This window comes from Triticum aestivum, chromosome 4A, assembly GCF_018294505.1.
Source record: "Triticum aestivum cultivar Chinese Spring chromosome 4A, IWGSC CS RefSeq v2.1, whole genome shotgun sequence".
NCBI classification, from domain to species: domain Eukaryota; kingdom Viridiplantae; phylum Streptophyta; class Magnoliopsida; order Poales; family Poaceae; genus Triticum; species Triticum aestivum.
The window spans coordinates 77976549-77994329 of NC_057803.1; the positions used below are offsets into that span (position 1 = coordinate 77976549).

Genomic DNA, 17781 nt, shown 5'->3' on the forward strand with positions numbered 1-17781 from the left:
TGGAAAAATAAAAAAGAAAAAAGGGAAAACCAAAATGGAAAAATGGAAAAATAAAAAAGAAAAAAGGGAAGGAATTGAATAAAAGAATAGAAAAGTGAATCTTGGTAGCTCGTCTACCGTGGCATGGTGGTTGCACGAATGACCTTCGACGAGTGAGGTCGCCGGTTCGATTCCCAGCTGGCGCGTTTGCTCTTTTTGCCTATGGAACATACACAGTAACGGGCCGGCCCAGTGTGTCGCGCTGCAGGCGCCCGTTAGTAAATTTGCCTATAACGGCCGCCTGCAGCGCCAAATAGGAAATGCCTGCTAAAAGCTCCTATTCAACAACCTGCCGGCTTAAACTTCATCAACCGAACACGTCCTCCCGAGCGGCAGCACTAGTGGGTCGGCTCAGACTCAGTAACAAATGTGCATGTATCTCTCCGCTGCTCCCTACTGTTTGCGGTGTTCTTTTTTTTTTTCTGGGTGATTTTTAAGTAGAATTTAATTATGTCCCCAGTTTTCAACTAAAATATTTACAAAAAATCAAAAAATTGCTTGTGAATTTAAATTTTTGGATTTTTGTAAAAATGTATGACAATTTCATAAATGTTCACAAATTCAGAAAATGTTTGCTATTTTGGACAGTTGTTCAAGGATTCAAAATGTTTGGGAATTCGGAAACAAAATTGGGATTTCGAAAAATATAAATTTAGTCGAAAATTGTTTACGAATTTGAAAAATGTTAATGAATTTGATTGTTTTGCAGATTCAATAGAGCTCCACAATTCCAAAAAATGTATGCGAATTGGAAAATGGTTGGAAATTCGAAATATGTTCATTAACTCAAATAATATTAGCGATTTTCACAAATGTTCTCTATTTCAATATGGAAAAGTTTGTTTTTGTCACTCTAGTTTTTGCCCACTTTGCTTATGCCACTCTAGAATTTGACATCTCACTTTTGCCACTCTTAGCTTTTGACAAGAAAATGTTTGCTATTTTGAACAGTTGTTCAAGGTTTCAAAATGTTTGGGAATTCGGAAACAAAATTGGGATTTCGAAAAATATAAATTTAGTCGAAAATTGTTTACGAATTTGAAAAATGTTAATGAATTTGATTGTTTTGCAGATTCAATAGAGCTCCACAATTCCAAAAAATGTATGTGAATTGGAAAATGGTTGCAAATTCGAAATATGTTCATTAACTCAAATAATATTAGCAATTTTCACAAATGTTCTCTATTTCAATATGGAAAAGTTTGTTTTTGTCACTCTAGTTTTTGCCCACTTTGCTTATGCCACTCTAGAATTTGACATCTCACTTTTGCCACTCTTAGCTTTTGACAATACATCACAAATGCCATTCAGTGGCAAAAACGATAATTTTTTATCTCACTTTTGTCACTCTTAGATTTTGCAATGTATCACAATTGCCACTCTGAAAAATTTGCTTTTGCCACTGAATGGCAAAATTGATATATTGTCAAAAGCTAAGAGTGGCAAAAGTGAAATGTTAAATTCTAGAGTGGCATAAGCAAAGTGGGCAAAAGCTAGAGTGGCGAAAACAAAGCTTTCCCTTCAAAAAATGTTCATGAATTCAAAATAGTATTAAATTTATATATTATTCATGAATACAAAAAGTTTTCTAAATTTGTTAAAATATTTTCGATTTCATCAAATATTCATGAGATAAATAGTTTTTCACAAATTCATTTTTTACCAATTTAAATAAAATTCACTATTTGAAAATTTGTTCATGGATCATTCCCAAATTTAAAAAACATTTGTGATTTCAAAAAATGTTTAAGAATTAAACAAATATTAGTGAATTAAAAAATGATAACCAATTCAAAAAAATGCTAACCAATGTAAAGGAAAATAATCGGAAAAGACAAATTGAAATAGAAAGCCAAAAGAAAACATAAAATAATAAACACAAAAAACTCAATGAAAATGGTTCTAGAAACTTTTCAAACCTGATGTAATGAAAAGAGCCAAACTGGCCTGCCCGGTATGGTGTGTGTGGTTGCGGGTGCGTCCTTCTTTGGGGGATATTCGTTGACCTGCATGGGGTCGCCTATTCGGCGCGCCGAATTCTCAATCTGGCGCCCACTAGTTGATTGAGTGGGCCTCATTTATTAAGCCCATTGTGCTTGGTAGAATTGTTTTGTTGATTGATCACTGAGATCAATCAGTCGCTCCTTACTCGAGAGTTTGACAAGTTGACTTTGACTGCTAACCACTGATAGATGGACTGCTTGACCGCTAGGATCCTTGACCAATGACTGTCGACTTTTTCAAAAAAAAATCATAAAATATGGAATAAAATCAGAAATTTGAAAAAAAAATCACATTTTTTTGAAAAAAATAGCAAATTTGAAAACAATCCATGAATTCTAAAAAATTCATAAAATTTGGAAAAAAGCTCACTTAAATAAAAAAATCAGGAATTTGATACAAAAAATATGAAATTTGATAAAGTTAACAAATTTGAAAAAACAAGTCCATGAAATTTGAAGCAAAAAGTTCACAAAAATTGAAAAGTACATGAATTTTGTAAAACTTCATGAATTTGAAAAGTTCACAAGTTGAAAAAAGTTCACAAAATCTATTGAATTGGAGCAAAGTTCACAAATTATTAATTTAAAAAGTACATGAAATGAAAATTGTTCACATTTTCTTTAAAAAAATCACAAAAATTAGAAAAAGTTCTCAAATTCGATAATTTCATGAATTTAAAACAAGTTTGCAAAATTGGAGCAGAAGTTCCGAAATTCTAAGAATGTTATCGAATTAGAATAGTTTGTGGATGAAGAAAAGGAATAAAAACAGAAGAAAAAATAGAGAAATGGCCAAACAGAACAAAAAAAAAGAAAGAAAAACCAAACATGAAACAATATGTTTTTTGTTTGCGTTACATTGTCGTCAAGAGGGAAAAATGAAGTAAGTGGGCGCAACAAAGTAAGTTGTCCCTGTGGTTAGCGCCGCAAGGACTAGATGTAACCACAAGGGCTAGATGTCTATCGGCGAAGTTCAAGTCTCACACAATGCACTCAATTTTTTAGGCTTCAAAAAGAAAAGAAAAAAGTATCAGGCCGAGCCCAGGACAGGAGGGGGGAGGGAGGGGAGGTGCATCAAGTTGCAAAAAACATTGTAACTGCATTGAAGGTGTTAAATAGGAGTTGGGACGGATAGGAAATGTGGGGTTTGCCAGGATGTGCTCTGCTATACACACATACACTTGCAACCAATTTTTGCACGATCCTACTAATCCGACCTTGAATGTGCCCTGATCACTGTGGATTCGGTTAAGCTTGCTCTTGATGTCCAAACTGTTGGTTTTGAGGAGAAGTACCTTGGACTGCCGACCCCGGATGGGAGAATGTCCAAGAGTAAATTCCAGAACCTCCAAGTTAAACTTACAAAGCATCTGTTTTCTTTTGATGGCCACCCAACTCAGGCTGGCAAGGAGGTGCCAATCAGAGCCATTGCATAGTCAATCCCCAATTATTTAATGAGCGGACAAAATGACTAGGCCAAAGTGCCAAGGAGGTTTGGGCTTCAAAGATTCAGATTGTTTAATCAAGTTTTGTTAGCACGCCAAGCGTGGCGTCTCCTAACTTGCCCCGACAGTCTCTGTGCCAGGCTACTGAAAGCAAAATATTATCCAAATGGGAGGTTGGAAGATACTGTTTTTATGAGTAACCCGTCTCCTACTTGGCAGGCAATATGTCATGGCCTTGAACTTCTAAAGAAAGGGATCGTGTGGAGGATCGCAAATGGCCAAAATGTTAGAATTTGGCGTGATAGATGGATTGTAAGGGATACTACTGATGGACTCATATCACCCAAAGGACGTTGTAGATTTAAATGGATTTCTGAGCTTATGGACCACAATGGAAATTGGGATAACTCTAAACTGCAGCAATTCTTTCTCCCCATCAACATTTGTGAGATCCAGAAAATTCGCCCCTCTCACCGTCTTGGCGAGGACTTCATAGCATGGGCCCAAGAAAATCTGGTGTATTCAGTGTAAGAAGTGCGTACCGTTTGGCTTCAGATGATTTTCATAATGGGCCAGTGACCTCCTCAAGCCACCACCCGGACGACCGGCGTGACGGTTGGAAGGCCCTATGATCTTGCAGTGCACCGCCAAAGGTATTGAGCTTCGGTTGGCGCCTAGCAAATAATTCCCTTGCTACGTGGTGCAACAAAAACAAACGGAAGTTGGAACCCAGTGCCTTATGTCCTATATGCAACGCATGTGAGGAAGACTCTTTCCATACATTATGTAGTTGTATAAATGCAAGAACACTATGACGGGCAATGGCTTCAGAATGGACTTTACCTGATGTTGTATCGATCAAACCCACTGGTCCAGATTGGTTTATTCAGCTGCTTTGTGAGCTAGATGAATCAACAAGGGTTCAACTTCTTATGCTCTTCTGAAGAACCTGACATGTTCGAAATGAGATAGTGCACTCAAAGCCCGCCCCCCTGTGGATGTCTCTGTCAGGTTTCTATCCAGCTATCTATCCTCCTTACCCAAATGATGATCATATTAAGGGAAAATCCCCAGTTCAATTCTGCTACCCACTCGTAATACACACATCCGATAGTACATCTACTACCCCTGTCCCTTGGTCACCTCCTGTTGCTAGACGTGTTAAACTAAATACAAATGGCAGATCCCCAATTATTTAATGAGCGTACCTTGGGCTGCCGACCCCAGATGGGAGAATGTCCAAGGGTAAATTCCAGAACCTCCAAGTTAAACTTACAAAGCATTTGTTTTCTTTTGATGGCCACCCAACTCAGGCTGGCAAGGAGGTGCCAATCAGAGCCGTTGCATAGTCAATCCCCAATTATTTAATGAGCGTCTTCAAGCTACCTTTCAAGAATTATTTGCACATTAGAGACTGTGAATATGTTGAGGAGTGGAGACACAAACAGATCAAGATACACATTTCTTGTTAGAGAGATAAAAGAAAACATGTCCGAACGTAGTTCTTGTATTATTCACATCCGTCATGGTTGTAATTCCTCTAGTCATATTTTGGCAAATTTTGGGAAGACTCAAGGCCGAACTGCTGGCTTGGGTCGGGACCAGAGGTCGTTTTAGACGCTGTTAAGTGTGATTTACTTTGATTGAGTAATACAAGAATTATTTCCGCAAAAAAAAGATAAAGCACCGTCGGCTACTGTGAGTAGTTCTGGCCAATGATTACAATGTTATTTGCAACGGGCAACAGCCCAAGTATGTATCAGTGTTGATGGCATACACGGCCCAGCATTAGACTACTACGTCGCAGCCAATCAGCGTCAATGGTCACCCTGTCCACAAACCAGATCCAGTTGTCTGCATCCACAGAGGATCCGGCGCGCATATGACGCACGCAGTGACGTCAAACGCCCGCAAGTTGCGGCATGCCGGTGCGATCCAGCTGTCACAACCAACCACCGCGCGCCACGCGTGGCGCATCTCGACCGTCCAAGCCCAACGACTCCATCCCGACCGTCCACTTCGGCCCACCAGACAATAAATACCTCCTCCTGCGCATATCCTCCTACCAAACCAAGAGGAAACCTAGCCGCGTTCTCCTCTGTGGCACGCAACCTTTGTCCCCTCTAGATATAGAACAACACGCCTCGTCCACCCATACCTCTAGAAGTCTAGATCTAGGCCTGACCCGTAGTTTTCTGATCGTGTTCGCTTCGATCTCGGGGTAAGCTGAGTTCGGCGTCCATGATTTGTTCCTATCACCCGTTTGTTATCTGATTCTCAGGTTTCTCCTTCTGATCGGCGAGTTGGGGCTTGCGGCGATCTTGGAGCATAGACGGGAGGCAAGCTGGATCTGCGCACGGAAGCTTCCGATCTGACCGGCTGGCGTCTCAGATCTGCTGCTGGTGAGCTGCTTTTCCCGCCCAGATCGGCTCTTCAGCATGTTTTGAGTTGAAAAAAATTGCTGTTATGCGTGCCGATCCGTGTATTCTGACCTTCTGTGCCGGTTTGACCTGTAGGTCTGATGCTAAACGGCGGATCTAGATGTTCCCGGCGGTCTCAGTATGTTGCAGCGGCGGGCCCGGAGGGGCTCTCTCCGGCGAGTACGTGGGATCCCGTCTGCTCCTCCACCCCGTGCGACGACGGCCGACGGCTCTTTGTGTTGATAATTATTCGATGCTATGTCGATAATTATTAGATCTAAGAGATCGGAGGTGACGTAAGGTAAGAAGATGTAGCAAGCGAGGTGCTTGTGGAGAGGTCGGAGGAGAGTGAAAAAAAAGAGATGTGAACATCTAGAGGCCTTTGCCATGTTGGGTGCGCTCGCATGGCAGGCCGCCACCATAATAAAGATGTTTTTTTGTCTCGGGGGGAGATCGCACGGGGGTTATCTTGTTTTAGCCCCGGGTTCTCCCCCCTGTGTGCTGGTGTGCTCCTTTGTCCGCACCCCTCGTCCGATCCGACTACATGGCACAACGTTCTACCGTCGCAAATCGTTCATGGAGCTACCCTCGAAAGACCAAAGGTACAATTGATAATTTACATACCGCTGAACCGTACATAAGCTTTGACAAAGTACCTATTTCATTCAAAAATTATCTTGAATTCATTCAGAAGTTACTTGCATTGATATAGAGAAATTGTACAACATCATCACAAATCTGTACTCGACAACTACATGCAGTCCAGCATAACCAAATCTTGCACATATGTTCTTCACTCAAAATTGTGTTTATTTGTATGATATTCTGAACTAAATTTAAGTATTTCTCTGTATGGAAGGATCATATTATCCTGTAAGAACATTTTAGACCCTATTTCTTGTGGTCAGCTGCTTCATAATGTAAGATGTCTTATGTTAGAAATAATTTATGTAGCTTGAACAGCTGTAAGTGGTCCGTGTATTACCCAAATGAAGCTTACAGTACAATTATCGCTGCACCGTCGAATGGATGTTTCTCTCGTTGGAGCTTCGATGGCTGAAGAGACGTGAAGAGCTATTTGATTCTGGACAAATCTGTGACCGTGAATTTCCACCGGCAGGATCGTCAGAAGTACCTAGTAATCTGGAAAATCATTTATTAAGTCAGATGTACCTACTAATCTGGAAAATCATTTATTAAGTCAGATGTACCTACTAATCTGGAAAATCATTCATTAAGTCGCAATTTGAACAGTTATGCTACTGTTGTAGCTTAAACATTACATCGATTTGGTTCATTGGTTTGTACATAATTTTTTATTTTTTATTTTGTGGACCTTGTTTCACAATTTATGGCACAGCTGTTGGTTTTATTTATTAGATGATAGTTGATTTGGACAGTTTAGCGTATGGCAACTATTAAATTGTTTCATGATTCATTCTATTTTCGAGTACTTATTGTTTTAGACTCGTTCTTATTTTCAGTTAATTTTGAAGTTGAGCAAACATTATCAATTTATAGTTTCTTTGTTCGGGCGTTAGATCTGTTGCGGTGAATAGGATTGTGTACTTCAATCCATTCAAATTTAGCTTTTGTAATATATAATTTATGAACTTCCTAATTTCACAAGTTTTTAACGTGAGTAAATATTGGAAATTATTTATCATATGCACTTCATTTTAATACTCGCTGTGTTAACAAATATAATATGTTATATCTATTTGTGTTAATTTTTGATCTATAATGTTTGTGTGATAGTCTGTACCATTTCAATTCGTATGTGAATGGATACTATTATGGACAGTAAATGTTTCATAGAAATTTCTGTTTGTGATGGTGTGCTGTTGTGGATCTTATCTCTGCCTGGAGAGATTCTCTGTGGATTCTGATGTTCAGATCCTGGATGAAAGGTGGTTCAATTCCACCAAGGTTCTTTAGCGGTCTAAATATTGGAGCCCTTACAAGTCTGATTGTTGGATTTAATTATTATGTTCTGGAAGTATTTTTTTTTGTAGTTTCTGAATGAATCTTTTGTGTATATGTTGCAGGTTACCAAACAGGACAATATTCTTTCTCCTACAAATATTCTTGAGGAGTTGGGCCAAAAAATTGTCCATCTTTCGCCCACCCAGGGTCTGCAGTGAAATTCTGGTAAGGTGCCCAATTTGCTTTTCCGTGCTCCACCTTAGGTCAGATCGAGTATTGGGAAAGAAAATGTTCGGATATAAAAAAGCACCACACATTCTCTCCTAAAATCTATTGTAGCCAACCTAACCCACTTATCCTCGTTTGAATTTGAAATCGTTGAAAAAGATGGTGCTCCCTCCGGTTAATTTGAATTGTCTGATCGAGTGTTAGTTATACTTAAGCTAGTACATTTGTATAGGTGAATGCATCAGAACACTCATGTTATCTGTTTTATCTATGTATTGTGATCGTTTTTCAAAGAAGAGGAAAAACTCTACACACACCGCCAGGAGAAACAGGGTGAACTCGTCTTTCTAGGTAGTATATGCTCCTTGGCGCACAAAATGTTTTTTGCAAATGTCAAAAAACATATGAAAAAAATTTAATGTCATTGTTGCACCAAAATGCTATCTGTCAATTAACAAATTTTATAGTTAAGTTCGTTTTTTCCTTACATTTTATTTCCTATGTATTTTAAATTTACTATTCATCCAGGAGCATTAGCTCCATGCTCCCCAGAGCCAAAACGGCACTCCCTGCATGCTATTTGAGGTTGAATTGTCACGTCTCAATGCATGTAGGTTACGCACTATTATTTTTCTCTTGGCAAATAGTGTGTAAGAACTTCCGTTCAAACACATCCATTTAAAAATCACTTGGAAAATGGATATACAATATGATAAAACAATGTAAAAACATTATAACAATAAAGCAGGAACACTTCTCCCAACCCTAGCTGCCCCTTCATCCTCCCAAGCCGCCCCTCCTCACCTATGAAGCACAGATACGTCAATTTCTAAAAACAGCAATACGACGATACGGCAAGCATATATAAATTTCTAGTTCTGTAGCAAGCAATTTTATGATTTTATCCAACCAACATTACTACATTAGCAAGCACCAACAGATCGAAGTACAGGTACAGCACACTTATGACTATGAGAGAGTACTACTATTACCTACATCAACGGATCAATGATACTACATCAACAGAAGCCAGCGGCAGCCCAGCAGCCAATCATACACCAACGGATCAACTACACATCAGTACGCATCAGGGCTCGGGCAAATAGTTCACCTTGCGGTGGCGGCGGAGAATAGCAGAAGACTCGAGGCCTGGAGGCGACTCCAGGCAGTTGGGTCGGCGGTGGCGAGCCACTACAGGCGGCGGAGGTGGCGACGGTGGCGGTGGCGAGCCACGGCTGACGGCGGCGGCAGTCCTGAGTCAGCCCTCGATCCCTGGTGTGGTCGTGGGCTATTGGGCTCGCTCGCGGCTGCGCTTGGTCGCCTCGCTTGTGTCCCAGGCGTGTCGCGCGCGTGTCCCGGCCGTATCGGCATTTTTTCTTCATTTTTTAAATCAAAAAATGGGATACTTCTGGGATACCCGTATCTAAGCCATATCTGGCGTATCGGCGACGTCCTGTACGGCGATACAAAGAATTCTGACGTATCGGTGCTTCGTAGCTCCTCACCCCGCCTCTTCTTCCCTTCCTTGCCGTTGGCGGCTTCCGAATCTAGAGCGGCGGCTCCATTGGCACGGCCAGCTAGCAGCTATGCGGGTGGTGGATCTGGCGTCTTGGCCGTGCCGGCGTTGGGATCCAGTGGTCCTTGGCGGCCGGCGGCGGCTTTTGCGGCGGTTGGTGCGCGTGATCTGACGCCTCTCCTCCCTCCAGCCTGGTTGGGCCGTGCTTGAGATGCTGCTTGTGCCAAGGATCTAAGTTCGGATGAAATCCCTAGCCGACAATGACCACCCGTGCCGACAGCGATGCTCGAGGGCGCGGTTCTCTTCCTTGATATTGACTGATCTTCTCACTTCTCTTTCCCCTATGTTTTTCGGGCGAAATCCTTAACTTTGTGCGACAGCGATGGTAGTGAGGCCCTATCCTAGTATGGATTTATGTTTGTTGCTTGGAAATGGACTTGTGTAGGTGAGGTCGTCGTCTGGCGTCATGATGGCTCAATGACGGAGGACCTGCCAAGGCTCGCATAGGTGGAGGTCTAATACGTTCATTTTGCATCATGTTTTCTTATTGTTATTTATGATGTTTTATGCATACTAATTTTTTTGAGTAATTCTAATATTTCCCTCATAATATGAAAGATATACATAAAGAGAAAGAATTTCGACAGCTGAAAATCTGGACATGAAAAAACTGCGTTAGGCTATCTATTCTGCACAATTTCAAACAAACTGAAACTTTACTAAAATTTTCTTGAAATATATAAGAAATATAGGAGCCAATAATCAGATGGGCACAACCCACCTGAGCGCGTCAGGGAGTCCAGGCGTGCTCTGATGGGTTGTGCTCATCCAAGCCCATCCATGATGCTCATCTTTTAGTATATGTGTCATTTTGACTTAGAAAAAAGAAGGTGAGGAATTTCGGGACGAAGCATAGCCGTCTCGAAGCGGAAGTTGGGTAGGAGCATTTTTGCCTTCTGGCAGAGTGATTTTGTCGGGGAACATCCCTTCCAAAAGGGGAAATCATCGTCATCATCATCACCAACAACTCTTTTATTTTGGGGAAGGTAATCTCCATCAACATCTTCAACAATATCATCTCATCTCAAATTCTAGTTCATTTTTTGCGTTCAATTTTGTTATCGAAACTATAGATTGGTGCTTGTGGGAGACATAGTGTTGATTACATCTCGTAGTTGATTAATATATGGTTTATTTGGTGAAAGATTATATGTTCAGATTTATTATGCTATTTGATATGTGTTCAATATTTTAATAGTATGTATGTCGTGATTCCTTTAATGATGTCATGTGAACATCGACTACATGATACTTCATTATATTTGGGTATAAAAAATGCATTATGGAGTAGTTATTCGATAATGGATTGCGAGAGTGACAGAAGCTTATACCCTAATTTATGCGTTATTTCGTAAGTGACCGATTGGATCTAAAGTGTAACGCTATGGTTAGGATTTATCCGTAATACTTTTCTCGTAGTTGCGGATGCTTGCGAGGGTTAATCATAAGTATGATGTTTGTTCAAGTAAAAACAATACCTAAGCATCTGTCCACCTACATATCAAATTATCAAAGTAGCGAATACAAATCGAATCAACATGATAAAAGTGACGAGATAAAATTCTCGTGTACCATCAAGAATGCTCTGCTTATTATAAGAGATCGTTTTGAGCTGTCATTTTCTTAAAAGGATTGAGCTACATTGCTGCAGTTTTGTTATTATTATCATTCCTTGCTCATTACAAAATATCTTACTATCAAACTACCCTGTTATTTACAATTTCAGCACTTGCAGACATTACCTTGCTGAAAGCCACTTGTAATTTCTTTCTGCTCCTTATTAGGTTCGACACTCTTACTTATCAAAAAAAGTTACAATTGATCCCTTATTCTTGTGGGTCATCAATACTATTTTCTGGCGCTGTTGCCAGGGAGTGAAGCGATTTTGATAAGTGGAAATTAATAAGGAAACATTTATATAGTATGCTGAAATTTATTGTTACTTGTTAGTATGGAAAACAATTCTTTTGAAGGGTTTGTTCGGGGTATCTTCACTTCGACCGGAACCATAATTAGCTAACCGTCACTACAAAAAAAGACACATCTGAGACATATTAGGCCGAACGAAATTTTTCTTGTCATACTTACGACACTTCTATGACGATAATTATGATAAAACCCGGTATCATCATAGATGTGGTGGGGTCCTACTTGTATGACAGAAAATGAGCTTTTCGTCCTGGACGGGTCGGAGACGCAGCTGCATGACATTCTTTTGACCGTCCATCACGGAAAAACCATGGTAGAAGCGAGGGTGAGAAAAATATTGGGGAGTTCTCGGTTACAGTGGATGGTCGTGTACGTACGCGCGTGTGTGCGAGGCGTTGGGCTATAACTGAACCCGAGCGAGGCGTTGAGTTCTAACTAAACCCGAGCGACTGCCCTGCAGGCTACACGTTACTCAACCCGAGCGATCGATCGATCCCTTGCCGTTAACTGAACCCGAGCGATTCCTTCGCTACTGCTGCTAACTGAAGCCGGCCGATGCTGTTTCTGGATGAACAGTGAGTGTTGTTTAGGGAGGGATTGCATGAACAGTTCCCGGTGAGGGGTTGGATGAACAGGAGTCCGTTGTAGTAGAGGCCGTTGCCGCTGAATGAACAGTACCCCGATCGATCGAGCCGATGGATGAACATGACCCTGTGGAGGGCTGGATGAACAGGACCTCGTGGAGGGCTGGATGAACATAACCCCGTTTTGACCGTGGCCGGTCGAATACAAGGCCGTTTCCTCCGTTCTGCGATACGCCAGGCCTCGTTTCTATCGATGTTCCGTCTAAGCCGGTTGGCTCCCGATGAACAGCACACGTTTCATTGCCTCCCGATGAACACGACGCATTCCGTTGCCTTCCCATGAACACGACGACGACGCAACTTCTTTGTTCTGATCCAGCCATGTACACGAGCCCTGGCCGTACGTATGCGCGAGTAAGCGTTCGAGACCCCGCCCGTATGTACGTATGTGGCCGTATTTTCTTTCTTGCACTCTGACCGCTGTACGTACGTGTACATGCTATGTGTGCGCCTCTACTACGACACGTGCGTGCCTCTACTATGACACGTGCGTGCCTCTACATCGACCAGTATGTACGTACACGTTCGCGATCGAAATGACAACGCTACGTATGCTTCGATCAGGTGGGTCCCGACAGTCAGGCACTTTCTTGCGTGCGAAGATGTAGCTGGTGGGTCCCAGCAGTCAGCGGGGCGAATCATTTTTTTCACGAAATACGGTGACCCGTCCAGTGGGTCCCTGCTTTCAGGTGGAGGAATCATTATTTTTCGTGTAATAAGGAGGCACTTCCTTCCTATGACCGTGGACCCAGCTGTCAGCCTCTTCACGTATAGTACTCTTCTGATGAAAGTCGGTCGTTGACAACATTGACCACGCCGCGCCGAGAGCACCAAGGCGGTGGACGACGGCGAGGCCTAGGAAGGGGACGACGCGGAGCCGGGGAAGACACGGTAGTGCATGCCCACATGTAGAGGAGTATGAGGGTTCACTGGTTCGGCTACGGTGTGAGCCTGCCGTCGCCGCAGGGCGTGGACAGCGGTGGGAGTAGTAGGGGGTGCTGAGGCCTCTGCGGCAGTCAGAGTGACTGAAGTTTCGTAGTTTCCTTTTCTTCTTTGTTGAGTCATAGAAACCACCATACTGTTAAGTGGAGTCTAAATAAACAAAATCAAAGTGACTGAAGTGATGCTCAACCAAATCCTATGTCTTCAAGCGAAGACAATGAGAGCAAATCTTATCCAGAGCTGGATAAGTCAGCTTTACTTGTAGCCCAAGTCAAGCTGTCGTGTGTGTTCGAAATCTGACTGTTAGACACGTGTAAGTTTCTTAGTGACCCAGGGTTATTTGGGACAAATCAGGTCGGGTTGCTTCGTGGCTATAAATAGCCCACCCCCTACACCATAAATTGGTGGCTGCTCATAGTTAGTGCACGGCTTTTGTCGTTTGAGAGCAATCCACCTCGAAGCCTTTGAGAGAGAAATCCTTGCAAGGACAAAGCCCTAAACACCCAGAGCCAAAGAGTGTTAGGCATCACTGAAGTCTTTCTGTCTGCGTGATCTGAAGACTTGTTACACTTGAGGACTGTGAATCCTCCAGCCGGTGAGGCGTCGCGTTCTGAGCACTCAAGAGTCATTGTGGATCACCGGTAAACAAAGTCTGTGAAGGTTTGGAAGTCTACCTTGAAAACTTACCAGAGTGATTGGACGAGGACTGTGTGTCCTTAGCTCAAGGGGAATAAGGTGAAGACATTGTCTTCTGAGTTGAATCTCAGCCTCCCTAACCAGACGTACAGTTGTCACATCAACTGGAACTGGTCCAATAAATACCTATTCTCACCAAGCAACTGGTTCTATCCTTACCTCTTTCTTTACTTACAGTTTGTCTTTATGAAATCATTGCCTGCTTGCATGATATGATTGACTTCACTATGTGAAGACTGTTGTGGATTGGTTTCATACTTTTTTCCATCTTAATCCATACTACCTAGTTGCTGATAGTCTTCGTGCTTTCACTTCATTGCTTACTTGACTATGGTCTGTCTAGTGTAGTCTACCTTCCGCTGCATATGAATAGGTTCATTTCTACTATTTGTCTTCAAAGCCCCCGTGTTTTGAAGACTTTCATTAAAATCAACTATTCACCCCCCTCTAATCGATAACTAGCACTTTCAACTGGTATTAGAGCAAGGTGCTCCTTTGTTCTGTGTGATTCGATTTAACCACCTGGAGTTTTAGCTATGTCGACTGCAGGGATAATCAAAGTCTCCGTTGCGTGCACCGTCTTCAATGGCACTGATTACCCTTATTGGAAGAATAAGATGCGCATGCATCTTGAAGCCATTGATGTGGACCTCTAGTATGTCGTCAAGAATGGCGTTCCCAAGGCTGGTGAAGGCGCCACCGTAGCTGATGTCAAGAAGTTTATTCAACTGGATTCTACTGCCAAGAACATTATATGTGGTCATGTAATCAAAGGACAGTATGGCCGTGTGAGTGCTCTGGAAACTGCAAAGCTAGTCTGGGACTGGCTCTCCAAGGTCAATGAAGGCATCTCAACCCAGAAAGACTCAAGGATCAGTGTTCTTCGCAATCTCTTTAACCGCTTCAAGAGAAATGAGAATGAGAATGTTCAGCTGATGTTTGATCGCCTCACTGATATCACAAATGAGCTCCATGCACTCGGCGCCACAAATGAGCTTCATGCACTCGGCGCCACTGAAATCACCAAGCATGGAATCATCAAGACACTCTTGAGATCACTCGGCAGCTCATTTGACACCTTGGCCCTGATGATTCAAGAACGCCCTGACTTCAAGACTCTCGATCCGTCCGACATACTTGAGAGGCTCAACACATATGAATTCCAGCTATCTGAGAAACGAGACATCTATGGCCCCAACTATGGCCGAGCTCGCGCCTTGAAGGCAAATGTTGTTTCCTCGTCTGAAGAAGAATCTGACTGCAGTTCTGAGGATCCTGAAGACATTGGAAAGGAGCTTGCTATACTCATGAAGAAGTTCCAAAGGTTCCCTAGGAAGAAAGGCTCCAGACAGTCTTCAAGATCCAGCTCAAGAAATGATGAAGCTTCCTCCCGTGACTACAAGAAGAGAACGTGTCACAAGTGCAAGAAACCTGGTCACTACATCTCTGAATGTCCTCAATGGGATAATGAGAACAACAACAAGAAGAAGAGCAAGGAATATGATTTTGATGACAAGAAAAAGAATAAATCCTCATAGTCTTCTTCTAAGTCTTCGTCAAAGTCTTCATCACACAAGAAGAGCTCATCTAGCAAGGGTCGTGCATTTGTTGGCAAGGAAATGGATTCAGAGGAGCCTGCATCTAAGAAGGTGGAGATGGAGTCTGAAGAGGAATCTGATTCAGGCGTAGCAAGCCTGGCTTTAGCTTCAGCGTGCGTCGCCAAGTTCATCTTCAACACTGAAGACGATGGCCTCTTCACCAACGCTGATGCTAACGAAGATGACTCTGCACCCACCCACTGCTTCATGGCACGTGGTGCCAAGGTAAACTCATGCGATGCTCACTATCAAACATCCAGTGAAGATGACTCTGAATGTAAATCTAAACCTAGCTACAAAACACTTGCTAAAATTGCAACACAGCAACGGACTGCTATGGAACATATTAAAAAATTGTTAGACAAAAGCGATGACCTGTTGGACTCGGAAATGACTCAAACTCAGTCCTTAATTGAAGACATTAAAAATCTTCATGTTAAGTACGAAGAGCTTGAAAGTCATCATGAAACGCTCTCAACTACTCATGAAAAGATCTCCTACGATTATCTTGAAAGGAAGCAAGAACTTGAGAACTTGAGAGCGGCTCATGAAGATCTTAAAAAAGAGAATGAGTCACTTCGCGCTCAATAGATCAGTCCCCCTCAGGAAAGATTTGAACCACCATGTCTAAAATGCCTTGAGCATGATAACGCTACTTCTGTTGCTGGATGTTCTACTACTATTGCTATTGCAATATCTTCAACTGCTGATGTGGTAACTAACCCCTCTGCTGAGGATACCACTACTATTGCTGATGAGAACGCCAGGTTAAGACATTGCTTGAGACAGGAATATACAAGAGTCTCAAAGGGCATCAGACACTATGTGATGTCCTCAAGAAACAGATTCTGAACCGAAACCCTAGGAAAGAGGGTGTTGGGTTCGAGAGGAAAAATAATGTTGATGGTTCTTACTGGAAGCCTGAGCAGTACCCCAAAACCACATGGGTTGCTGTAAAGGGACCTTCAGTGGATCCATCTACCTTATCTGGCTTCACTTGTGCTAATCCGATTATCATCGATGAATCCTTTGATGCAAATTATAAACTGTTTAAGAATCAGAATGGTGAAGTGTTTGCCAGATATATTGGTACTAACTGCAGGAATGGACCACCTTTGAAGAAGATCTGGGTGCCCAAGAGTTGTCTTGAAAATCTTCAGGTGAATGTGATCATGACACCACCTGGGAAGAAGACAAACCCCAGACCAAAGGCTTCACATGGTCCAAATGCTTCATACAGACAGAGGACACACCAGAGTTGCCCTAACACAAATGTTTTGCAGGGAAACCATACTCAGGCCTATGAATATGAGCGTATTTCATCAAACCGCCATGTTCATAAGACCAAGAACTACTCTGCTTATTCTTATGAGTATTATTCACCTCCTGCAAGACTATTTTCTAGGGCCCCAAAGCCAAAGTTCTCAGATGCTGCACTTAGACTCATTGCTTTGAAGCCACCCCTGAAGATGTGGGTGGTTAAGAAAACTTAACTCTCTTTTGCAGGGAAAGGTCTCCAGCTGGAAATCAAAGGCGTCAGATGCTATTGCTGGGGACCTAAAACATCTTGTGGGGCGCAAGATAAAATGCCCAAATGGTCTTATTATGTATTTCGTTCCTGAGTCGCTTGCCATGCATCCTATCAGTCCTAACCTGGATCTGAGCTTTCATAATCCACTTGCTCGTCAAATTTTTATGCTTCACAATACTCTTCGTGAAGCCTATCCCCCTAACTGCACTGTAGGGTATGACACCAACTACTTCAGAATGGATTATTGATAGTGGATGCACTAACCACATGACTGGCGATCAAAGTCTTCTCATGGACTCAACCTTACGTCCATCTGACAAGAGTCATATCACATTTGCTGACACTGGTAAAAGCAAGGTATTGGGTCTAGGTAGAGTTGCAATCTCAAAGAATTAGCACATGGATAAAGTGATGCTTGTTGAATCCAATCTCAAAGGATTAGCACATGGATAAAGTGATACTTGTTGAATCCCTTGGTTTCAACTTAATGTCTGTCTCAATGCTTTGTGACTTGAACATGATTGTGATATTTGGAAAGTATCGTTGCCTTGTTCTAATGGAATCTGACAAGTCTCTAGTCTTTAAAGGGTACCGAAAAGGTGATCTGTACATGGTAGATTTCTCAGCAGGACCACAGTTGGCTGTATGTCTTCTAGCAAAAGCTTCAGAGTGCTGGCTCTGGCGTCGAAGGCTAGGGCATGCTAGCATGAGGAACTTGTACACTCTCGCGAAGAAGAAGCATGTCGTAGGCATCGAGGGTGTCAAGTTCAAAAGGATCATCTGTGCGGTGCCTGCGAAGCCGGG

The 17781-nt window shown here is 42.4% G+C and overlaps 1 long non-coding RNA gene across 1 annotated transcript; it reads left to right on the forward strand.

The window, feature by feature from the left end:
* Nucleotides 1-5522: 5522 nt before the first annotated feature.
* LOC123085253 (uncharacterized) lies at nucleotides 5523-7306 on the forward strand. Its single transcript, XR_006439633.1, has 2 exons — nucleotides 5523-5889; nucleotides 6004-7306. It is a non-coding gene; the product is annotated as an uncharacterized lncRNA (long non-coding RNA).
* The last annotated feature ends 10475 nt before the right edge of the window (nucleotides 7307-17781 follow it).